Here is a 7629-nt window from a genome sequence, read left to right on the forward strand (position 1 = left end):
TACAGAAAACTAATTGTTTTAGTTGAAAATTTAACTATTTCTATTAAAAGCTGGTCAACTATTCATTTATATTAATATAATATTTTATAATTACAATATTAACATTAATTATATATATATATATATATATATGTGTGTGTGTGTGTGTGTATGCATGTATGTAATAGCAATAATATCCATATTATGTACACCTGGAAAACATAACCTGAAAACCGACGTATGCATGAAATTAAGAATCACGCTAAAGATCCAAATCGCCAATTTCTTCCATTTCTTTCAAATGGGGAGCAAGATATAAATAGAAGACCACCGAAGTCTTCCGAAGCCTTCAGATCGGCAATCATCGTACAGCAGAACTCCGAAGTCGAATCGTGCATTTTCGGCTTACATACGAACTCACAGTGGTAATCATGCACCATCTGTTTTGCGGCTCCCAGACAGTAGGTATGGTGGGGGTTAATTTCATCCACGATCTGGCAGCTCTGGTTGAAACTTACAAGACGCCGCTAGATTAACACTTCACGAACCCTAGACAAGGCAGTGCGATACCTGCGGCTGCAGGTAAAACATGCTGGATGCCGCTAGATGAACTCTAGACCAGTGGCCGGAAAACTTTTTGCTTAATTTTCAGGTATGGTCAGGCCCTACCCGACTTAATTTTTTCTACTACTTTACGGTCTATTCATGTACCTTAGTGTGAGTGAGCTTACTCCAGCAAGGGTCTTTTGTCCATAGGCGTGTCAAAGTAAGAAAATTTCAAAACTTTTATTTTTTCAACTAACGATTTGAAAATAGCATTATCAGCTTCTACCAATTTTTCCGATTCAAATGATATATTACTTGCCTAGAAAATTTAAAAATTTGAAGGAGTTTAATATCAAGAAACATCAGCTACAAAGTCAATTTAATACTAAATACTTCTCAAATTTTAAATCTTTATAGACAAATTACATGTCTTTGGAATCGGAACAATACGTAGATTCACAATATATTACTTTTAAGTCACTGATTGCAAAATGCAGAATTTTTTAATCTCACATTTTTTTCCCATTTTCTAACAAAAGACCCCTGAGGAAAGGGGTGGCCTGACCAATCTCGTAGGTACTGCCCTGAAAGTAGGTCGTAGGGCAGCCAGGGCAGAATACCCTGCCCTGGGCAAGAGCGTGCCGACCACTGCTCTAGACGAACCCTAGACTAGGCGGCCGCCATAAAATTACCCCAGACGTTCGCTAGACGAGCTGAGTCTAGAAAGTATCTAGAAATCGTCTAGATTTCCTGTAGGATTCCAAGACTTAAAGACAATTTCAAATATTTCGTTTAATCTGCGCTTTTAAAGAATGCCCTTAAAGAAAATATTTTGGTGGAATAACATTATTTTTTATGTATACTGCTTAAGTTATTACTCCGCAAAGGCAGTTCCTTCTCCTTTGATTCTGATTTGCGTTTGCATCGCTGATGGTGGTTGGTGTATCTTACAAGTTTCTTCAATTTGTATTTATTCTACTGTTATGTCAGTAAAAAATACATTTGATTCAATAAACAAATATTAAAACTATCACGTTATGGGCCCAGAGTGTTTGCCCAGGGTGCCTAGCGAAGTGGACTTATACAAAAAGATAATCTAACCTAAAAAGCGTAGATTTAAAAAAAATGGCAATCATGGTCGTGAGTATCGTAAATCAAAATGCAGTCAGGAGGGGGCACTCAACATACAAAAAAATTGACTGCTGAAAATTATGAATCATGAAAGCTTCTAATGAGAAGTGTTCTCTATTACAATGAACTCTGGGGATACGTAACCAGAAAAATTAGGAAACCTGCTGAAGAGAAAAAAATCGCAGAATGGACGACAATAAACGAAAAAGATCACGCATTCATCATTCTCGACGCGTCTACAAAACAACTTGTTTATGTATGAAAGGATATTACGTCGAAGGAAGCTTGGCGTTAGTTATAGAAGATATACAAATCAAGGGGCCCTGTAAAAATGTCCTCCCATGTCGATGAAACAGCACTGGAACTGCACTGCCCAGTGCCGTTCCAGTGCTGCTCGTTTAAAGCTACTCAGATTCCGATTTTAAATGGCAGCAGATGTTTCATTTATACCTTTGTAAAATTTGGAAAACTCATAAATTAATAAGTGTTAATAACATAGGCCCATAATTTTTTTTCTGATTCTTGGATGCCAATATGATATTCCTAAGCATTATTTGCCGCTGAAACCGAATATGCAACCCGTATAACCCTTACACGTCAGGATTTTGACATAACCTTAAACACGCCCAATAAACCACTGAAACCGAAAAAATTATTTAGCCTGTACCATTTTCACCCTCCTCCCCTTAATCTGGTAACCCTATAACCTCATGGCTTCATAATACCCTTATCTTGTAATAATAAAACTGCATATTCCTACCGATAGAAATCTCTGAGTTTTCTCTACCGAAATAGCCTGGCCCATTTGAGTCTATAAACAGAGTCGATTTTAAACAAATATGGTCTCGGAGATAATCTTAGAGATTTTGGTCCTTTTCAAGGTCTTTTTAGTGGTCCTTTTAAGAGTGCTGCGACGGTAATATAATGTTCCTTTTGTATTTGTCACGTACCGGGCGGGCAGAGTTATTTACAGTAGTTGGCTGTAGCTAATTCAATCTCCCTTTTTAAACTTCTCTTCAAATAACTAAGACTTTTTTTTAATTGATGAATTTTCTCATTGTACTTATTTATAATTATAACTTATATACTACTATACAATTTTCTAGTTGAATTCAAAACTGTTGTCTTTTTTGGCGTATCTCATTCCATTTATGAGAAACGTTGTATTAATTCCAATTTTGAGTATTTAAAAAAAAAGTTAGATATCTGAAATCATCGAAACCCGTAGATTCCGAATTATTATGTTTTAGGCTGTTAACTATGCAATTAAAAAAAATCTACTTCTAAATTTTAATCCGAAAGCTTAACAAAGGACCCTTGAGTGTCGGCTACTCTATTGATATAGTCTCTTTGCTTGTTGTTTGTGATCGAATTCTTATTTCAATTTCAGCCTCTCTGCTTATCATTTTTGATCGTATTTCTATTTCAATTCCGGAAAGGACATTTTTTAAAATGTCCTTTAATCTTTTAAAGGCTTTAGCCTTTAAAAGATTTAAAAGAACTACCTGGACCTTAAAATATATACCTGAGTGCCTGCGGAGAATTTCTCTGAGTTTCTCTGAGCTTCTCTGACCCTAGAGAATCTTTAGAATCTACTCACAGATTTCTTTCGGTAGGGAACCTCAAAATCCTGTAACCTCATTCAGAAGAAAAATCTTGTTTGGGAAAACAGAACAATTTCGTCAGTTTTTCATGTGCAACATGGTCATGGGTAAGTAGTTCTATATCCCCGAAATCCCATAACACCATAACCACAAAACCCTGAAATCATAAGAGTTACGTGAGTAAAATCATGAGGTAACGAAACCAGCGAAGGCGCGGTGCCCTGCAGGTTGACGGTAGGGTGTGAGGTCGAGCTGGCCAATCTTTCATAACGAGTGTGCTATAGGTATCAAAGCATATTTATTTGTATTGTGTAATAACACCACTTTAAGGCGCTGCCACAGGCTTGAAAATAAGCCCATGTATTACTCAATCAAGCTTTTCTCCTAAAATTCTGAATTGTTTGATTTCATATTTTAAACACAGAATATAAATGTCTAAATACATAATCAAAAAGAGAGCCTTTTTTTAGAAAAATGGTCTAGTTCTTGTTTTATTCCAATTCATTGAAAATTGATGCACTGTGTGTGTGGGGGAAATAGCAAACCGGCAGCAAAAGTGTACTCATGGTGAACGGAATATTGGGGCCTGTGTCTAGATATGAAACCATAGGTGGTCTAGAGTGTTATTTTTTCGACGCTACTTAAACATCGTACAACTCGGATCGAGCCCAGGATTGAGATTGAGTGCCTGTCATGTCTCACTCAACTTTCCTATTGTTAGAGATTACAGCTGGTTGAGAGATGTTATAAATGATAAAAATATTAAGAAATTTAATTTTAATATTCTGCATTAAGTTCATTAAATAACGACAAGACGTTAAAAAAGATACAATAAAATCAGTTAATCCGTTCACTTTCTGTTGAGAGTTTTGGTAATTTTCGATTACACTTATTATTGACCATATTGGCCGATTTTCCCAATCTTTTTTTTCATTCTTTTGTAAATTATAGCAGGAAATTTATAATGTACCTAAAGTTCCGAACGTTCAAAGGAACGAAATGAAAAAAAATTTTTTTCTGAAATTAGCCTAGCGGAATTAGTTCAGCTAAGCATAAAAATGACTATTCTACGAAAAAATCTCTAAAAAAACTGTTTTTAAGGGTAATCACACACTAAAATGTAATGCAGATAGGGGCAACACAGAATGCGCCAAATGATTGCCTTTACACACGTTTTTATCCAATAAAAGATAGTGTTAATTTACCATGTCATAAAACAAGTTTTTTCAGTGGGGTAAAAGCCGCCGGAAAGAATATTTAAAACCACCTCTAGTGTAACAAAATAAGAAAATCGTCAAAATGAACACTTTTATACAGTTTTTATTCGAGTTAAAAATACTTTTAATTTACCTTGTTATAGAACAAGTTTTTTCAGTGGGGTAAAAGCCGCCGGAAAGAATATTTAAAACCACCTCTAGTGTAACAAAATCAGAAAATCGTCAAAATGAACGCCTTTATACAATTTTTTTCGAGTTGAAAATACTTTTAATTTACCTTGTTATAGAACAAGTTTTTTCAGGGGGAAAAGAGCCGTTGGAAAAAATACTTAAAACCACCCCTAGTGTATCAAAATCAGAAAATCGTCAAAATGAACGCCTTTATACAGTTTTTTTTTTGAGTCAAAAATACTTTTAATTTAACTTGTTATGAAAAAGTTTTTTCAGTGGGGTAAGATCCGCCGGAAAGAATATTGAAAACCACCCCTAGTGTATCAAAATCTGAAAATCGTCGAAAGAACCGCCTTTATACAGTTTTCTTCGAGTTAAAAATACTTTTAATTTACATTGTTATAAAATAAGTTTTTTCATTGGGATAAGAGCCAACGGAAAGAATATTTAAAACCACCCCTTGTGTATCGAAATCAGAAAATCGTCGAAACGACCCCCTTAATACTGTTTTTTTTCGACTTTAAAATACTTTTAATTTACCTTGTTATAGGACAAGTTTTTTCGTTAGGGTAAGACCCGCCGGAAATAATATTTAAAACCACCCCTAGTGTATCAAAATCAGAAAATCGTCAAAATGAACGCCTTTAAACAGTCTTTATTCGAGTTAAAAATAATTTGAATTTACCTTGTAATAGAATAAGTTCTTTCAGAGGGGTAAGAGCTACCCAAAAGAATATTTAAAACCTCCCCCAGTGTATCAAAATCAGAAAATCGTCGAAATGACCGCTTTTATACAGTTTTTATCGAGATAAAAATTTTTAATATTCTTTTCGGTGACTCTTACCCCGCTGAAAAAACTTGTTCTATAACAAAGTAAATTAAAAGTATTTTTAACTCGAACAAAAACTGTGTAAAGGCGTACATTTTAACACTTTACTGATTTTGTTACACTAGGGGTGGTTTGAAATATTGTTTCCGGCGGCTCTTACGCCCCTGAAAAGTTTGTTCTATAACAAGGTAAATTAAAAGTATTTTTAACTCGGAAAAAACTGTATAAAGGCGTTCATTTTGACGATTTTCTGATTTTGATACACTAGGGGCTGTTTTAAATATTCTTTCCGGCGGCTCTTACCCCCCTAAAAAAATTTGTTCTGTAACAAGGTAAATTAAAAGTATTTTTACCTCGGAAAAAAACTGTATAAAGGCGTTCATTTTTACGATTTTCTGACTCTGGTACACTAGGGGGGGGTTTTAAATATTCTTTCCGGCGGCTTTTACCCCACTGAAAAAACTTGACCTATAACAAGGTAAATTAAAAGTATTTTTAACGCGAAAAAACTGTATAAAGGCGTTCATTTTGACGCATTTCTGATTTTGATACACAAGGGGCGCTTTATATTCTTTCCGGCGGCTCTTACGCTACGGAAAAAATTTGTTCTATAACAAGGTAAATAAAAAGTATTTTTAATTCGAAAAAAAATTGTGTAAAGGCGTTCATTTGGACGATTTTCTGATTTTCTTAACTAGGGGTGGTTTGAAATATTCTTTCCAGTGGCTCTTACCCCTCTGAAAAAATGTGTTCCATAACAAGGAAAATTAAAAGTATTTTTAACTCGAGAAAAAACTCTATAAAGGCGTTCATGTTGACGATTTTCTAATTTTGATACACTGGGGCGGGGGGTTAAATATTCTTTCCAGCGGCTTTTACCCCACTGAAAAAATGTGATCTATAACAAGGTAAATTAAAAGTATTTTTCACTGGAGAAAAAACTGTATAAAGGCGTTCATTTTGACGATTTTCTTATTTTGATACACTACGAGAGGTTTTAAATATTCTTTCCGGCGGCTCTTACCCCCCTGAAAAAATTTGTTCTATAATAAGGTAGATTAAAAGTATTTTTAAATCGGAAAAAACTGTATAAATGCGTTCATTTTGACGATTTTCTTATTTTGATACACTACGGGCGGTTTTAAATATACTTTACGGCGGCCCTTACCCCCCTGAAAAGTTTGTTCTATAACAAGGTAAATTAAAAGTATTTTTATCTCGGAAAAAAACTGTATAAAGACGTTCATTTTGACGCTTTTCTGATTTTGATACACTAGGGGCGGTTCATATTTTTTCCGGCAGCTCTTACGCCCCGGAAAAAATTTGTTCTATAACAAGGTGTTGGAATATTAAAGAGGGCAGCAGTACTCGATGCAACCTTCTTCCCGGTCTGGATTATAAACGCGCTATAAAGATCTGTATATGATTCATTCGGCCTGTACTCTCTGAGAAGGAAGACGTGTTTCAAAATACAGTTGTAATATAACGAAAAGTGCTTTGTGATTTATTTTCCTGGACCAAGATCTCGACAGGTTATGAACTCCAGACACGCTGCCACTGCACCATTTAATTAGTTTTTCGCGAGTGATAAGTGTAAACAATACGAGAAATTCCAGGAGTCGGGTGGCTGATTTAACTGAAAGGAAGGTGCGATTTGGGTACAAGAATTGTTTTAACAAATTGGTAAGGTCAGCCGTAAGTGATATTTCTTATTTAACGAAACGAGTGATAATTGCTGAACGAAAGAATTAATAAAATGTTATTGAGTGGAAGACTTTGTTATACGAAAGAAGAAGGAGAAGTATGTACACATTCGAAAGAAAATGCATGAAAGGATTATTTGGAGCGCATGATTTGTACGTATGAATTGATGGTATACTTAATATTAACGATAAAAGACAGTGCGATTTTCTTTGAATAATTTATTTGTGTGGTTGCACCAAATTGAAAAGAAGAATGCGTAATTGAGAGGAAGTTTCCACTGTTGCTAGGCAACGTCGCACATGTTTATATTAGCCGGTACTTATTTTGCGATAGCGCGTGACGGAGTAGTGTTTCTAAAAACATTAAACGGGACTCACACCATGAAATGACATAATCATATGGTATTTGTAGATCTTATTTGAGAAAAGAATAACCTTTCATATTTTCG

General features: G+C 34.9%; 1 protein-coding gene across 9 annotated transcripts in view; it reads right to left on the bottom strand.

The window, feature by feature from the left end:
- LOC117175110 (T-cell immunomodulatory protein) overlaps positions 1 to 7629 on the bottom strand; it is a 186430-nt gene that overhangs the window by 120129 nt on the left and 58672 nt on the right. The window contains exon 2 of one of the 9 annotated variants that reach the window (XM_033364672.1): positions 3257 to 3417. The exons of the other annotated variants lie outside the window; for them this stretch is intronic. The gene's annotated coding sequence lies outside the window, so the exon portion shown is untranslated. The remainder of the gene's footprint in view (positions 1 to 3256; positions 3418 to 7629) is intronic. 9 annotated transcript variants of the gene reach the window in all.

Source organism: Belonocnema kinseyi, chromosome 6 (genome assembly GCF_010883055.1).
Source record: "Belonocnema kinseyi isolate 2016_QV_RU_SX_M_011 chromosome 6, B_treatae_v1, whole genome shotgun sequence".
Lineage (NCBI taxonomy): Eukaryota > Metazoa > Arthropoda > Insecta > Hymenoptera > Cynipidae > Belonocnema > Belonocnema kinseyi.